The sequence below is a fragment of the Polyodon spathula genome, chromosome 12 (assembly GCF_017654505.1).
Source record: "Polyodon spathula isolate WHYD16114869_AA chromosome 12, ASM1765450v1, whole genome shotgun sequence".
NCBI classification, from domain to species: Eukaryota; Metazoa; Chordata; class Actinopteri; order Acipenseriformes; family Polyodontidae; genus Polyodon; species Polyodon spathula.
Genome location: NC_054545.1, coordinates 11,808,536 through 11,827,465, shown reverse-complemented (window position 1 = coordinate 11,827,465; position 18,930 = coordinate 11,808,536). Strand labels below are relative to the sequence as shown.

Below are 18,930 nucleotides of genomic sequence, written 5' to 3'. Positions count from 1 at the left end.
AAAATGTTTGTGCTATTCCGGAAGAGTAGTTTTATAACTCTTCTCAAGGTCATAAGCAATTCCTTTGTTAAAGTGACATTCATTCTTGACATGAGTAAGATCACAAAACTTGCTGCCATTCACCCCATTCTTTTCCTAGATTTATATCTAAATGCCCTTCCTCCCGTGGCACACTTTATTGTGCCACCACATAGGATGTGCATTGCTAATCCAAGTCTGTTCATGCAGCCCATAGTACCATCACATTGTAAGCACCATGTATGGTTGAGAAAGTATGATAGGTCTAAGCTAGGGCTGGCCGATATACAGGTATTGTTGTTTTAGTGGTATATTTTTAATGATGATAAAAATATCGTTGCAAATAAATTATATTGTTCCATTGTTTTTTAGTTTATTTTTATTTATTTATTTATTTTTTTAACCAACCCTTATCTTGTTGTGCTTGACACAACCTGATTTTTAAGCTTTGGACTTATCCAGTTGAATTTCATAGGGAGGTCAATAGGTAGTACAGATTAATATTTGTTTTGCAGTATATTTCAATTTTTTATATTTTAATATTTTTAACTTCTATTATTTTATTGAATGTCAAGCCAACCATTTCATCAATCAGACATCACGTTAAACTTTCAGAAAGGTTCATTTAAATTATGTTCGATGTACCCAACGTATATCAGGGTTCGACATTAACCATAGCCCAGCGGCCCGGGGCAGGTAGAGAGCGCAGTTTGGCTGGTGGTTACGAAGCACCACAGGCCCGACTGGGCTGGTTACATTTAACTAATATAATATATATATGTAATGCACATGGCTTCCGTTTCATGAATCCAGGAAAATGGGCCAGTGTGTCAAAAAGCGGAAAATTAATTTACAAACCATTTTTTTAAAACATAACTACAAACTAATCCTAACTTTCCCACCGCACGTCTTGTCAAGTGCTGTGTTGATGGTACTCGTTCCCGTGACATGGCAAATCTTTTACAAATCGGGTTTTCTATGTTCTGCCTTGTTTGGACAGTTTCCCAGACTTGCAGATAAAAGAGCAGCTTTATTTGTTGTGAATTCAACATTTCATTTCCATCATGTCCAGTCTCTCAGTAAGATACCCAGATACGCGATCGAATTGTCTAACTTTTTGATTTGGGATCCGATGTGTTCAGGTCAAAAATGCCATTCACAGTCTTTCCAGGACTCGCTGGTATCACTCAGCAAGATTGGTGCTGACTGGGAGAGGCTACACAAGCGACAATTATTATTTTGTATTATGAATATTGTTTTATTACTGTTTATTAGGATTAGAGATGGGAATTTCAAATAGTTTCCTCTGTTCCCTTACGTTACCAAGAATAAAAGGCAAATGCGTGTGTACAAGCAGACAGCATAACAGTGTAAGCAGATAAAGTTTAGCTGGGTTCACAAAGTGTAAAAACAGTGTACAAGACGAGATTTTTTCATTTAATACTCTGTTTCCTTAGGCACAGGTTTTTCCTTTTGATTACTGAATTAAAATACTGAAATCATTGAGCAGCAACGTCACAGCAAGTATCTCTTCCAATTAAAGCAACAGCAGCATAGTATTACGCAAACCACCAAATAATAATTTTTGCAGTAGTGTATTCGGAATAAAATAACAGATCATATAGCAACCTAAATATTCTAAATCTGTTTAAGTCTAACAAATAATATTTATAAAATAATCATAATAGTGTAAATATTGTAACCTCAAGTTACTTTGTTTATTCAATAACCTGTAAATAATTCAAAACAAGGATTCCTGGTTGTACTTTTAATGATCAGTGCAAATGTTACATTATTCCATCCATTCACAGAAAGCCAACAGTAGATGTTTTACATTGAACTGCAGTCCAGATTTTAAAAAATAACTCCTTTCCAACTCAAAGTATCTTGTCTTTTCTTATTAGTCACTGCGTTGTTCTGCTTAACATTTAATATGTCTTTATATTCATCATAACGTTAAATTACCTTTCTAATTTTGATGTTACCCAAGTTTGGATTACTTCTTTTAGCACTTTCTATATACATTATTTTATTTCAGTTCACACATTCAAAGTTTGGCGGTGCCATGCTCCCAGAAGCTGTTTCACGACTGGCTAGCAACAGCTGCAGAAGCTGCTGTATGCAGTCATTTACAGAGGAACTCATGCAGGGATCTGTTAACATTGGCTAAAAACAAGGCAATAAAATTGGCAACATTTTCAAACAGAATACGATTACTGTAGAAGCATTGCATAATTTAATTAGGGTCCTTATGTTTTAATATGCAAATAACGAGATTAAGACTGACATAACACGTGTTAAGCGTCAGCATTAAAAAAATAAAAGGAAGACACATTTGCTTCTACTAGTAGCTAATGTATATGTTGTTTTTTGTGTATTCGAATATGTAATGTGCTATTCAAATAGTTTTTTTATTTTTTATTTTTCTGTAATTGTGTATTTGATTACACTGACCCATCCCTAATTAGGATTATTATAATTTAGTTTTAGCGTTGCTGTGATCATATGGTAACAGCAGGTATACATACATTTTCAAAACTTTTTAAATTTTCTGACAAGCACATAAATGTGTGCTTGTTAAATGGCTGAAGTGACATATATTAAAAGACTTCGTTTAGCCACTTTCTTTTGAGTCGTGGGCTCTCTTTGGTTGCCATACACAGTTAGAAACATACTGAAAATAAAAACCATCATGACAAAATATATAAATATTGGGCCAGATAAAATTGCATCCAGACCAGTAAAAACAGTACCTCAGTGGCCCGAGATAGGTAAAAATCTAAACGTAGAGCCCTGCATATAATCCAGTGTTTTGAACACAGGCTTCACCTTGCTGTTGGTAAGTCATTTACCTTATTTTATTAACAATTTAGAGACTACAGACCAAGTGCCTTGTTTCGCTTTCACTTGCCCTAGGTTGAGCCACCTTACACTAAAAAAAGACTTACTTTTAATATTAAATATTAAACTAGATTTACTTGCCCAACATTTCTGTTGTATGCTGATAAACATACTTTGTGTATATACATACAATCCATGGCGAAAGAGGAAGTAACCTACTATGATAAAATGTGTAGTTTTTGTATGGCCTTAACACATGAAAAACCTTAGAAAGGAAAGCATGTTGTTTTGCAAATTATTTAAACGCACAGTATTAGAAGCGTATTTGTGCTTGTAGCATTATATTAAAGCAGCTTTTCAAAGTACTTTGTTCTGTATTTTAAGGTACAATTGCAAAAAACAAATCAGAATGTTAAAAATGTTGTGATATATCGTAATATTATCTTGAACATCTAAAATATCATGTAGATTTTTTGGTATGTCGCCCACCCCTAGTTTAAACTGACCCAAATATAGTGTCAATGCATGAGAGAATGATCAGAAACATTACGCCTCTGCTTTTTTATTTATTTATTTATTTATTTCTTCCATAAATCTAAACACAAGTGCAGCTTTTCATAAGCAACTCTGGCTCGTTTTGGGGTGAGGTGGGGGAAGGGCTTGGGCAATTTATCTGTGGAGTAAATTCTAGGAGGACTTACTTGAGTAATTAGTCTGATTGCAACATGATCTAATACAGTACATGCAGTGTGAAGGTAACATGATTTGTGCAGCATTGCTGTGTTAATGTAGAATGAGCACTGCGAGGAGATGGTCTATTAAGGTAGCATGTCGGCGAGCATTGAGAGGGGCTGCTGTGGAGCACCGACACAGACAGCTAAATCCTTGTACAGAACTTCCTATTAGTGTCACATGCAGAACAATGACAGTTGGAGTTGAGCTGGTAAAATTCTATATGGAACCCCTATCAATGTCCTGTATATGGAAGCATTTGTCTTTTTTTTCAAATGAGCTGTAGGTTTTTGTAATGTCATCTTGTAAAATGACATGGTACAAGATGCATGATTTATGTAGTTATCTTGAAATACAGCTTCCTGGCTGATTTTTTTTTTTTAATTATTATTTTACACTGGAGGACAATGAAATTGTCACAGGCACGTTGTCAGAGATGCATGCACACTTAATGATCCCTTTTAAACATTTACTATTGAGGTCAAAAAGAGGTGATGGGATTGCAAATACAACTGTCTGTCAATTGTGCATTTTGAAGTAAAGCAATCAATATGCAGTTCTGCTACTTTAAAGCAATTACTGTGAGATTCTTCAAACTGGCTTTATTTTTAATAAGGCTGGGGCAATGCCTAATTGTTCACTATTGATATCATTCTCCAAAAAAGCAGATGCATCAATTCATCAGTGTTATGAAAGGGTAAAAAAATAAAACACAATAATACATGTGGAGTGTGGATTACTGTGTAACCTTGCAAGTAACGCTTTAAAAACTATTATGCGTATTACATTGATTATATCAGTTTAGTAATTAAATGTATTTAATTGTTTTTACCTTGTTCGTGTTGATTTGTACCAGTTGGGGGTCAAGGCAAAATAAAAGTAAAAAGTTGTTTAAATCCATAACCAGTCAAAGTAACAACCATTCAAGAGAAAAACTGCGCAGGACATTTTAATAAAACGCAAAACAATGACAGCAGTGCCTTCTTAAAACAAGATGTAAATGACGGCATTTCTATTTTTCATCCTTATCTAATTACTGTGTTTATATTGCGAAGTAATTTTCTGCAATGCAACGTGTAAAAATGGTTCCACTACTCCCTGCAATTTCAATGGAAGCTCCTGAGAATTATCACTTTGATTTGAAAAGAGCACGAGTATTTTGACTTGGGTGCTAAAAGAAAAATTAAATAACTTTTAAAACAGCCGCAAATAGTTATGATGTTGACATCTACCCACAAAGACATTGGTGCATGTACTAGAACACTAATTTTTACATCATGAACGGGGTTTCAAAATAAATCGTTTTTATGTCTATTTCTACTGCCGGTACCGTTATTTATACTGTGAACTGCTTTGTATGTTAAATTCGTTAATCTGAAATAGTTACACTGGAAACATAATAGAACTATGTTGATGCAATATATGAAAACACAGATGTTATGGTTGAAAACGCAGATTTTGAGATGGTATGCTTTTTACAAGTGCACATTTTTAAAGGCTAGCACGACCTCTGCATCTCATTAAATGGTCACGTAAATTAGTTACCAGAGTATCCCAAACATTACTTTCTTTACTTTTCTTTCTTGCCGTCTTACTTTAGAAAATAATTGTCAAACATCGAAAGACATTGTAGCTCACTCGATACAGTATTTGTAATTCTAGCACAATGCTCTTAATTTGCTCGGTTACTTTGAATACTCCTGCACAGATGCAATCCCATCAGTAAACACTCACAGGGAGCGGGGCAGGGGTGGAGAAGGTGAGCTCAGTCGCATGAAGATTCAGAGAGTCACACCTGAGGGGAGCAGAGAAGCTCTGTGCTCAATGCAAAAAATAATTGCAGATTCCAAATTTAATTAAAAAAAAAAAAGTTTTCCTTTGCTAAAATCCTTTACACAAAAATGATGCAGTGGCTAGACTATCGATAATTGTAAAACAATACGATGTATCGATACATCGATGTATCTCCTCAGCCTTAATCTGTAATGGTATTTTAACCTGTTGCAGGTGGAAGCATCTCACGAGTTTGAATCTTCAAGATGGGCTTAGTATCAAGGTCCAGAAAAGAAAAGAAAAGAAAATGCAAAAACTAGAGAACCTTGAGCAAAGCGCTTGTACGTTACTCACAGGAGGGGTACTGTGCCTCAGACTTGACTCTTCATGTTGTGACAATATGATATCTTGTGTAGCACAGTAATGTTTTGCACAGTATATATATATATATATATATATATATATATATATATATATATATATATATATATATATATATATATATATATATATATATATTATATAGTATGAGTTATTTAAATTGCAACCTGTTGTGCATGTCAGTCCTTAAAGAATAGTTGCTGGATACGTTGTACGTGTGTTTTGCCACTTGTAAGTTTGTTAGAGGTGGACTCAGTTGCAGGCATTGGTTAATCCGGGATTTATTTTCTTCCCCACCAGCCTGGATGGTGAGATGGTGTGTTGGCGGCTGGTCTGAAAAAAGAAGCCCTTATTCTGCTTAGAACTGCTTAGGCTTTTTGATGCTCGGACATGTAGGGCCTATCTTGCTAATGTCCAAAATTTGCATTAACTTTACTAGAAGAGTAGATTTTAATTGACTGTAAAGAGTACTTTACATGCTTTTTATTTATTTAAAGGGTCTGGTGCCATTTTAAAGGGCTGCTGTTATTGTTCTGGGTTTGGTACCGTAGACCACTGCTGCTATTTATTGCAGGTTATATATATCACTGTTAGTATTCTGTTAGTGTTCATAATTGAGTACAGTTGAGCCACAAAATGCATAAATCTCCCTTTCCAAAATCTGCTAGACCACTTGACCTCATTACAGAAATGACCTGGATGTGTGGCAGTTGTGGAGCATTTAAAATTGTATAAATGACTTCCACGAAAAGCTGTCTTCACTCTCAAATGTCGGTTAATTTTAACGATTACTTAAATGTTGGCTCACCTACCAATTTTTCTTTTATAAAAACAAATAAATAAATGTATGGATAAAAGCTAGATGTAACAGCATACTTGGGGAGGGGGCAGCCATGAGTTGTTGTCATCTTTTGAGAGAGGTTTGATTTTGTCTTTGCATTGTGTTGCATTTCCAGTTTTCTGTCATGCTTTGGGTGTGGCTGCAGTAACTCTTAGTCATGGACTTGCAGCAGCTGATTTTCTCCTTTGAGACTGTGTGGCTATTGGGAGCAGGACCGGAAACTGGTGTACAGTATTCTTGGAACAAGTGTGAGTTTTATAACATTGGTCAAGAAATGAAATTAGGAAAGCTAGCCTATAAAGTAGTTGAATTGCAACCTACCACTCGTGCCTGCTCTGTTTCAGCCATCAGTCTTCATTTGCACACCTTTCATCACTGTTCTAAAGTTCTATTACAGAACTGCATGTTGTAGTTAAGAAGAACATTTGTGTGGATTGCTTAGAAACCCAAAGGGAATCTCAATTGGTTCCTGTGACGATGTGAAGCGAAGCATAGTCAATACCAGAATAACATTAAAATCAGTGCTGCATTTTATTTGTCCTTTTATTCTTGCCTGTTGCTACCAGCTGTGTCATGCTGTTGTCACCTCTCATCTTCCAGAGGTTAATAGGCTTTTTTGTGTCTGTAAATTATTTAGATGAGGGTAACAGCTGGGTTGCAAGCTACAGTACAATTTTCAAAAAATATTGTAAGCTGTTTGAAGAAGTTGCTGTCAGCAAACAGTTGTCAAAGATTACCAGGGGCAATAATGCTACTGAAGCTTTGAGATAATACTGCACAGAACAATGGCTGGCTTATTTCCCATTATGTCATCTGGCCTTTTAATTAATATATATTTCTACAGAGAACATGAGAATTCATTTTCATAAATAGACCATGTTTGTGCTTATGACGTGTCATAACAAAAAAGTAACATTGGGCGGGTTTGTTATGAGAGGAAAATGAATTTATCATTCACTTCAAACATTTAAGAACAATTTGAGACTCTTACAATACAAATAGAAACAATCAAAACGAAAATAGGGAAGTAACTGAGCCTGTCACAGAATGACACCAAACCAGTGAACTATGAACAGGAGCTGGGAAGTAGTGCAGTACTGAAATTCGGCAGCACACGTTAGAATCACAGTGACAAGTCCATTGATAAAACTGTGAGCATTGAGAGTGCTTCAGAACTGAGGATCAGTATGCGAGAATAGCTACATGTGTACAGTCTACTTGTATTCCTTAGCCACTTACTGTGAATAAATGCTGTCCTACTGTTCTGAAATGGCTCAAACACTTGAGATACAGATACCATTTTTTTTCTCTGTTTAATTCTATAGGGACCGAAAGCTAAAGTTCTTAATATTGCAAAGATTTTGATTGATTGTAACCAACTTAATAGCATATGTTGACAGGCTCTTCATTTCCAAACCGCCTGGGACTGTGGGTTGGGTGGTGCAAAGCTAATGGCAGCTGGGACTATTGATTACCGCTCGCATCCATTCAGCACGAGAAAGTTGTGAATGTTAAGAGCGACACAGTAGCTCCACAGAATGTTCTCTGTAATTGCATGGACTGCATTTGGAGATCCCGGGTTAAAACAGAGGTCATCTTTTAATTGCAAAATTATTTTGTTGGCAGCTCCAAAGCTATTCCTTGGGCAGCCGTTTATCCTGATAGACAAGGCTTAAAATAGGAGTCGGCATTAGCATATTGCATTCTTTTATGATGGTTGTTGCATTTGTGAACGCACAGGGACCTTTTAATGTATTATAAAATAATCAGTTCAACGAGAAATTGCAGTGGATAAGAATGAACCCGAAGGGGATTAACAATTGCAGAACAAATCTGTGCACCATTTTGTGTTAAAGACCTGTTCCGTACAGTTTTGATTTAAATCCTGAAAGAGATACGATAAGTTTGTTGGTCTTGCAGCTTACTGGTTGAATTTGAGTTTCCTTGGTTAGTTTCCTGTCCTAGTTTGCCTGAGAAGTCCCCTTCTGTGTATGTCGATCGTGCCATATGGTTTTCATGACACTGACATCTGCAACATGGAGTTAATACAGCATGTCATCTGTAAAGGAAATGTGGCAGACAAACCTTTGTTTTGTTTCTGTTTTCAGCTTGACTAGGTAAACACAGCACGCAAGCTTAACTGTGAAAAAGAGGGTGTGTGTGTATTTATCTCACCACTCGGAGGGAATTTGGTACAGCACGCACAGACACTGAAAGTTATTGGCTTTAGAAAATAAACGGTTTAAATAATTCTTCGTGTTTTAAGTGAGGGAAATTCCGTATGAAAGCATGACAAAGACTTGTAGCTGTAGTCATGGCAGCCTAATTCTTACGTCTTTTGTCTTTTAAGCAGTACAATCAGCTTATGGTAACGTTAGACTGAATGAGATAAGGGGGTCAAGTACAGGATGTTCAGAATTAAATGGATGAGGATAGGAGATTATTTGTTTGTTTGTTTATTTATTTTTCTAAAAGTGCACCTTTTAAAATAAGTTTACAGACCTGTCATGTTTAGATGCACAGTAAAACAACCAGCCTTAAGAGTATTTTGGTGGGTAAGAGCACTTTTCAGGTTAAAACTTGAGCAGAACTTTGGCATGAAGAGGGTCTTGATGATAGTTTATGGAATGTAAGGGGCTACTTGAGAGATTCCTGCTCTAACTATTTCAAATGTTTCATTTTAAATACGTGAGATGCAGACGCCTGTGGGTGAACCTCGTATCTAACCTCCCTGAATATACTTTTGATTTCCCCACTAGTGTATCAGATTTTCCAAGCGTATTGATCCTTGATGCCCACTGACCTCGCAAATGATTTTTGACCCAAAATTACGTGAAGTTATAGTTCATGCTGGCTGTCTTTAAGCCCCTAAGAGGAGTGCAGTCTTTGCTCTGTCCTGTTCTATTAACCTCGCTTTGCATTTTAATCACTATGCATTGTCTACGTGCAGGGTTAGAAAGAAAAAAAATTACTCAGATGTAGCGTAAGCTGAGAAGCATGTCTGGTGCTTTTTACTACATTATAAAACGTAACTAGAGTTTATGCTTGCACCAGCAGGTTTTTTTTCTCTCGCTCACTGAGCACAAGATGCTTTTTTTTTTTTTTTATATATAACTGCAGCTTAATCTTCTCTTGTTCCAGTCTTCTTTGCATTTTTATAAATAGTACATCATTCTTCTATTAAAAGTTATCTTTGCACCAATGCAGGTACAGCTGTAGTGTATGCTTATTCATAAATTAACACAAGCCCTAGGCTGTGGCAGAGAGGCTAAATGATTTATTCATTATTGGTGTGCTCTGAAATAAAATTCCTTAATAAAAATGATGGAACTGTGCAGCTGTCACGCTGAAAAAGGTTATACATTTATCAGATTGTTTGGCTATTGTGAATTTGTTAATTTTTTAAAGCATTATTGGTGTTAAATGTTTGGTAATAAGTGAGGTTGTCGGGTTATTTTATATTGTTATTGCAGAGCTCTAAACTGGCAACAAAAAGGGCAAGGCCAAAATGGCCTTCGTATCAATGCATTTTGTAAAAGAGAAGGGAAACGGCAGAAAGTTGATTTATCAAGAGCTCAAGATAACATTTCCCATTCAAATACCCTTGCATTTATCATATAACAAACACAATAAAAAATACTTTTAAAACTACGGCAACTGGCAGTTGAATGTTGCTGTGTTCTGCCATATTGACAGTTTACCTGTGACGTCGCTAGTTGCAGCGCTCGACTGACTGGTTTGTAAACAAAGACTGCAAATCTCACAGAGCACTGTATATTTTTTTTTAATCAGAATTTGAAGAGCTAGAATCTATTGGTAAAAACTTTCCAGTGTGTATGAATTTGAGCCAATCATAGAGTGTCAAATAGGTCCTATTGAAAAGGAAAGAAAGGATTGAGATTCCTGGGAATCTGATCCAGATAATGAGAGATCCGGACCCTGACAGAATAGCACACAGTTTCTGGTGCAGCTGCTGTAACTGCTAGGGCTGTCAGTTAAGCCTCAAAATAGCAATTGATTAATTGGGCACACAATATGTACTGATGATTGTACTGCCCACATACATTTTCATGATTATTTTAATATCATTGTAGTTGAGTTAAAGCTTGTGCTCAACATTTGAATGCAAGGGGTAATTATGCCTAGGCAGTGTCAGGAGAGAGAAAAAAAAACAAAAAAAAAAACACAACATTCGCAACAAGCAAGTTTAACATACTAAAGGAGTGTTACTAAAATATTTTTTCCAAACAGATTACAGTGCTTTTGGAATGCAATCTATATAAACTAGACACATGTTTATGAAAACAGTCAGTTAACATCACTGATTGTTTATTTGTGTGTTTATTTTTAGCGTTATTGAATATTTTTAAATATTCATTATATAAGTTCATTTTGAAACTCCAAAGAAGCGCAATCTATGTACACTCAGTTTTCTTCAGTGTGCATTATTTATTTACATGCCATTTGCCAGGAATACAAGCCTGTTTTCCTGCTCTGGATACAAGGTGGCATGAATTTTCTTTTTGTTGAATACACGGAGGGACGTACTTACAAAGCATTTTCAAAACTGATTTGCTGGTAGGATGGGACCAGCAAATCAGATACTAGTTAACATGAGCAGGGAAAGAAGAGCATGCCCACTGCTTGTCTGGCGGAAATACTGTAAATAGCAGGGCATTGCGTTCGGTGCAGTTTCGTTGATAAACTTAAATAATGTTATTAACTATGCGTGTTCAGAAATTTAATTATCGAATCAGTTATCCAGTATTTCTGTCGATGTATATAATGAGGAATGGAATAGATCAAAAAATCTGTTTGATTTAATCATAGCAGCCCTAACCTCACAGTATGCTGACCTTTGAAGAATGTGTTGTTTTGAAATTCCTTACATACAGCACAGAATTCCTGAAAAACTGGCAGGCTGTAGGTCAAGCTGATCATTACTCCACCTTGCAAAATGCCAGTTTAAAAATTGCAAGCCTGGATAAAGAGGTCCTAGATACTGCACTACTGCATTTTACAGACACCCGAGCTGCCTCTGCGACCTTTAACGTTAAAAAGCATTACATTATTTTTTTTTAATTTGCAACAAGGTTCAGTTTAATATAAAATTGATTTTAATTCAGAATTTTAAGAGACCAGTTCAAGGGAATGCTCCAGTAACTGAAAAAAAAGTCTGCAATGATCACTGGATAAATTAAATTAATTGTCAAGTCGTAATGGAACTGATTTTATTACAAAGACCTTTAAATTGACTCTCATGGGACTCGCTTCACTGTACAGTATGACCCCCACTGTTGAGAGCTTATCTGCCATTTACACCTACTACACAGCTGACTGGGACTTTCATTGGGCTTTTACACAGGCGAACATTAATGTGTTTTCTGACCTATCGCTTAGGGTGCTGTGGCTTATCAAGCTGATGTAGAGTGCTGGATTTTGGCACAGAGCAAGCCTTGGGAATACAATCAGAAGAAACATGCACATAATCTATAGGGGACACTACTGAAACCAATATCATACGATTAATCACGGTGTGTTAAAATCACCGAGTGATGCAGTGCTAAATTAATGAGTTCATACATCAGGTAACTGTAATATTCACATGTGGTTTTTAACAGTTTCCCCTTATGGGCAATTTTCTTTATTGAACCATTGTGTTCCAGTACCAAAATTCAGCACGCTAATATTAGCAAGCTATGTGTGGACATATAGGTAAAGCTTTGTTGTCACCTTATTCCTTATAATAGCCTTTACAATAAAGGGATCCATATACAGTAAATGATTAATACAAAATGATGCAAATTCTCATTAATAATGCATTTGTAAAATATTGTAATTTCATTTGTCTGTGCTTAATTGTATGTGTTCTGAAAAGTTCTGTCAGATGTTTACTGTATAACTACCTGAGTCAATGAATAATTAAAATTGATACATTGCATTATTAATGCATAATAAGGTCTTGTTTAAATAAAATGTTATCCAAACAAACCTACTAAGTCCTACTAATATTTAGATGTAATGCATCACATTAATGCTGGTATGGTTGTTGTTTGTTTATTTTATGATTGGTGACTTTTGTTACAAGTGCTGAGTTTGTGGTCCTGAATTTCCATGCAGTGCCATCCTCTCAAAATGAATTTTGAGAACCATTCATCCCACTTTTTGGCTGCTCTGGAAAGTTAAATGGAGAGCAAGTGTGTTCTGTTGCAGACAACAGCCTACAGGAAAGCTTTTTTCCCCAAGGCTTTTCTTTGTTTTGAGCCCAGCATTCCAGATTTTTTGGGCTTTACTGGGATGTTGTTGTCGGCCCAAGTCACCGTTCCTGAATTTGATAAGCTTGTAAGCTACATGTCTGCACAGTGCTATTGTATTGTACTCTCTGAAATGGCATTTGTTCCCTTTTCAATAAACAAGACCTATGTTTTTGGTGTATATACTTTCATTAAAACTGCTTACACTTCATGGATGTGATTTTGTACAGTTTTTTTTTTATTATTTTTTTTTTAAACACATAGCAATAAAAGCAAAAGCATACTTGAAGGTTTGTGGTTTTACCGAGTCAATGCACAGTATCACCACACATGTTCAGAACCACTATGTATTTTTTTGTATTGTTGTTGTTTGTTATTATTATTATTATTATTAATTATTATTATTTTGAAAAGTTGTTTATATGTATTGCAACTAGATCATAGCTAAAATCTGATTAACTGCTTTTTTTGTTTATGTGCAAATCATTGAAGATACCCGGACTTGCCTTGAACTCCCTCTAGAGACACAACAAGAGCCTCAGACCTAAACTAATGGAAGCATACTAGACTGCATTCTTTGCTGTTCTCTATAAGCAACGGCACACTTAACAGTTTGCTAGGAAGTGTGTTGTCCCCCCACCCTCTCTGACTGACCCAGACAGCAGTCTCCCTGTCCATCAGAGCTGTCTGAAGTTCCAAAGAAGTGTTCCAGGAAACTGCTATGGGCCTGGCCGGGAAAATGCTCTTTCAAGATCCGGTATTCACTATATCCTGAATAACCCCATTCATTAACCCTATGTACACAGTTATGGTAGTGGTCTCAGAAAGTTCAATTGAATTACTGCTGCAGTCAAACTCTATTGCTTTAAGAGGACCGAGCTGAAACAGAGAGAATAAAAATAGAATAGGCTCCTGTATCTCAGAAATACCGCAGCAAAATAAGAATTTCAGTTTTTCATTTGCTATGCAAAAAAGTCCTTTTTCATTTGTATAAAGATTTCAACACATCAGCAAGCTGGAAATAATGCCATATTGTGTTATGTTACTGAAGTATTTCATAGCATTTCAGTACCATACAAACAGATGACATCCAGTCTTAGTGATTTCCTGAAATGGGATAGAAATCACTTGTATGGTTGATTATATCAAGGGCTTGGGTTTAACTCTGAATTCTGATCAATTTGATAAGGAGCCTGGACTACTACAGTATTTGGCTAGATGTCCTTCTGTAGTATCCTTAAACTAGTACATATTATATTATTCTATACAATGGGTGTGCATGAATATAGTGTGTGCTTTTGAATGCTTATTGGACAGTGTAGCTATAATAAAATAAACACAGAAAACTCAAATCAAATATTTTTGTATAGGGAAGTTGGAATACCAATGTACTGCAGTATTACCCTGAAATATGCAGTGGCAGTCAAAACTAATACAAGGTTATGAGGAAAGATTACTACTTGTAGGATTGAAATAAAAATGAATATCAAAAGAGAAAAATGGTAATCATAAGTTTAAAATCACATCGTCATATAGGCTAAATAGCTTTTTGTGAGTGATTTCAAACAAAACATTTATTTGCCAAAGCATTTTTAGTATTCAGAAACTACATTTTATGCTGGAGTAGAAAAAAGTCTCCTGTATAAACATGTACCCTGAGTTTGACTTACAGGCCTGACAGTCTTTTTTAGTTAAAAGAAAAAAATATTTTGAAATGTGCATTTTCTAGGGCCTAAATGAATTCTGATACAAGTCAGCCAGCAATAGTTTTACAAATATGTATTGTTTTCTTTCTCTCTGGTAGAGGAAAAACTTGCATGGCTTTTAATTTTAAATTTTATTATGCTTGTTCAGTACATAAGCTAAAAATGGCATGGTTAGAAGGAACCCCATTGCTGATCAGGTAGCACTTAAAAGATTGCGTGCTACAGAAGGAGCTCTGTCTATAGGTGTTGAAATCAAAACTGTATAAACATGAATGGAAGACCGCTCATTCAGTGCCCACCACCCATTTTTCCACCACAGAATCCATGGGCAGGGACACGTGAACTGCCTTCATTTTTATGTGTGGGGGGGGGCGGGTCGTTGCAGAAATGTCATGGAGCTGTGTTCAGGGTATTAGTCAGCGCACAGCTGCCTCAGTGTGGTGCAGTGAGCTGTCACCTCTCATTAGCGACACGTAATACAGGCTGTCTCTGCGATCAAGAATCTGTCACAGAGCACAGGCCACCAGATCATTGGCGAAGAGAATATGGAGAAACAAACTATTTAACAGTAGGGCCTTTTATGAAGGGATTATTAAGTAGCTACTGTCTTTGTTTACAGGCCTGAAAAGTTGTTGTTGCAAAATTAATAAATACACGTATATCATTTGAAGGTGGGGATGTTTGTGATTATAAAGTATGCCTTGTAGAATACCTCAGTTGGAACCACAATTGTTGAGCAGCTGTTGTGCTGATGCCCTACTAAATATTCATAAAACGTCTCAAACTGAACTTCAGAAAATCCATGTAGTCTCTAGGCAAGTGTTCTTTCCCATCCAGCTTTGAGTGTGCCAACAAAGGTACAGAAGACTAACCTGAATGATCTGATGCAACCAAATAATGTAAAAAAGTGTGTTATGACCAGATTGCATTTACTATATTCCCCTATTTTTATATAGCTTTAACTCTTTTAATATTGATTCAATAAATGGGAACACCCAAAACTAGACAAGATTGAAATACAGTACCAAAGTAAGTACCCGCTTGCCCTGTAGTTTACATTGTGTGCAAAGATTAGGACTCGTAGGTCTAGAATAATAACTATTTGAATGCAAATGTTACAATCATTTGAGATTGTAGGAATGTGGCCAACCTGTTTTTCCATTATTGTACTGTACATGAAAAACACAGAAATCCCCATGGTTTCTTTTTCCCCAGTGTGGTTTCTTCAGTTTATTGCCACAGAGTAAGCAGTTTTTTCTGGACTTTCCCTCGTCCAAGCAGCTGCAACATTAGACTAGCTCTTGGTGTGATTTGTGTAAAGGCCTGTTAGCTGAGAAATCTCTTCAAATAGCATTGCCTCCAACCATGCATACAAGTGAATGGTTTTGTGTTGAGTTTAGAAACACATAGTAAAAGATCAAATATGTTTGGATTTAAGCAAAGGATTTTAACATAGAGAAATTGAAGCTTTATCGGATAATTGATAAACAGAGATCACCTTACATAGGAAGATTGGCATAGCATAGTGCAGTGAGTATCCGATTATGCTGTGGCTTGCGTAAATTGTGTAAACCATGCTGAACTCTGGAAGGAGCAGAGTCCTGTGATTTCTCAGGCTGCTGTTGCAAAGAAAGTTGGCATGTCAACATCACAGGTGCCTCGCCTTGTGATCAGATGCGGTTTCATTCTTTTTGATTCCATGTAGAAATAAACTTTTTTTTTTTGTTTGTTTAGGAATAAAATAAAATAAGAGACTGACTCGTGTTCTAAATTATGTATTTAACATTTAATCATAGTGTGACATTCTTGTTTTCATTTGGAAACAAATTTAATTGGGACAGTCGCTTTATTCAGGATATTTGCTTCCTCAGAGTTGTCCCAATAAAGCAGCGCCAACTGTGCTGTCTGTGTGCATTCAATCAGCGTTCCAAATCCAGTATTTTATTTGGCACTAATATTGAGAGGCCATCAGACACCATAGAGGTAGAGCCAAAGATGAAATTCACTTGAAAGCCAAGCTTTTCAATTCCCTCCCTCAAGGGTTTCGTCCAGGGCAATGTTGATGCTTATTGGCGCAGGCATTGTGCAGGGAAGGTTAGTGCTGTGGTTTCCTTTACTTACCTAATCTGTATGTAAATAGACAGGAATACATGATCTGAGCTGGAATAGCACTTTACATAACAACTTGCCATATCAAAATGTACTCATCTTGTTAATTGTATATTTATGTTGGTTTAAGTGTTGTTTTGTTCAGTTTAAAACCCTTGAAACATGTTTTTAAAATGTTTCTCATTTCTGATATTTTTCCAGGTAACCCACCACCCACACCAATCTAAAGCTTCCACATAACACACTATTATACAGATATCAGTAGTGCTGGGACAAACATCAGGATAGTCCCACGAATATTTTTTGACGTGTTCGGATACAAGAATCAGGTGTTCGTATTCACTAAAAAATGACAAAAATACATTGCACTTATTCACCAGAATTTGTTCAAAAGTTTCAAGAAATTGTAAATAAAAAAAGAGCTCTGTGTGATATGAAATTAATATATAGATGTATAGTTGATTGTCAGATGTATGTTATGTGTACCGCAGCAACCTCCCACCCCCTCTCCAGTTTCTATAACGCTCATATTATGTGTCCCCTGAGACCCGTGTTACAGCGAGGGAGCACTGTATTTATTTCGGGAATAAAGAAAACAACGTTTAACTTGAACTGCTATTTGGCATCCTTTGTTTTGTAGTTAATTCACTGGGGTAAAGTAATGCCCACGCAACTTTACTCCTGGGATTTTCTATTTAAACGTGTTGCATGTTGTAAAATCTTGCTGTAAAATAGACACACACACAGGGGCCATGGCCACGCCCCCTGCTCTTGCTGCTATGCTGTCTCTGCCTGCGTTCAGAGCAATATAATGGTTTTTATTACTTTTTGAAAAATGAATTTTCGATCGAATATTTAAATTGAGCGAATATACAAACATAAAAATCCTGTGTTCGTCCCAGCACTAGAGCTCAGTAAAAGCATTTTTCATTGGACAGTATTCAGTCAATATCCAAGCACACTAATGTTTAACACAGTCATAGACCAACAAAGAAAGCTGTGCACAGCATGTCTAAACTAGACTTGTAAACATTTTTCTTCATTATGCGCCGTCACTTTCACATTTCAAGTGTTACTGCAGCTAGAGGTCGAATAAACAGTGTTAATCAGTAATTAAAATATTCTGAAAAATGAAACGGAATAGCGACTGCACACTGCCTCTTCTCTGGAACTGTTTTCTCCATCACATGTAGTTTTATATATACTGGAGGAAACCCCTCTTAGAATATGGTTAATTTGAGCTGGAATTTTGTATCTCTATGATTGCCTGGTATAGGTACCACAACCTGTCAGGTTAGTCCTGCTAAAGCAGAGGTGGGGCATGTGGAAGGGTTAAGTTTTAATGTGTAGTGTAGTTTTAGTTCTCTTTTTGTGTTTGTTTTTGTAAATTTAGCCAGACGCTCCATCTGGGACATGCTACCTACTGTGTTTGGTTTGCGGGGAATTGCAGCTGGGGATTGGTCAGCTGTATATCCCTAACCAGCAGGTGGGCGTGTCCTGGAGGAGCATCTCGCGAGCTGCTGACACACCTCCCAGCTACGAGCCACAAAGCAGGGCCACCCACGCAACCGGACAACAAACCTGTCTTTTGTGAAAAAGGGATTAGTTTGGGATCTTTTGATTCCTCAAAGTATAAGAGGTATGTCGACGACACTCGCCATCATCATAGCAGCCTTTTGTTTCCTAGTTTGTTTTCAGTGGGGTTTATTTTGCATTTCAGACACTTGTTTGATCATCTGTGAGATGCCATTGCTGGTAATCAGGTGATATTTTGTTGCTCATTTTGACTGACGGCGCTCAAATCTAGTGGTAAAATTAGTAATCCCTGTCAGTTTTGAAACCGCCACCCTTTTGTATGTGTTTGATTCAAGTGTTCCTCTGCAGACACAGTAGTAAAGCTCAATGTCCCTCTCAGAAGAGTAGTATACATTTGTGAGCTTATCATAGAAAAAACAAACGCATAATTCAGAAGTTGAAACTGCATAAATTTGTCATTCCTGCCAGCTTAACCTGCATGTTGTACCGTGATGAATTGAACTTGTAGCAACTTCGTGGCAATCTAACAAACTGTGTTGTAGTTTGTGGTCAGTCCGTAACGGATGCCCTGTTCAGTAATGAACCTCCATAAAGTTATTTTGTGAGATGTATCCTTCAATATTTACAGTTAGTTACACCAAAACCATCAAATTCTGTTCCTAAAACATCCATCACAATTGGCCTCAATCAAATAGTGTTACAACAGCAGCTTTTTAAAAATAGAAAGCCTTTGAAAACT

At 36.5% G+C, this 18,930-nt stretch overlaps 1 protein-coding gene across 1 annotated transcript in view; it reads left to right on the top strand.

Annotated features, from left to right (window-relative positions):
- btbd7 (BTB (POZ) domain containing 7) overlaps positions 1-18,930 on the top strand; it is a 50,805-nt gene that overhangs the window by 5,539 nt on the left and 26,336 nt on the right. The window lies entirely within an intron of this gene.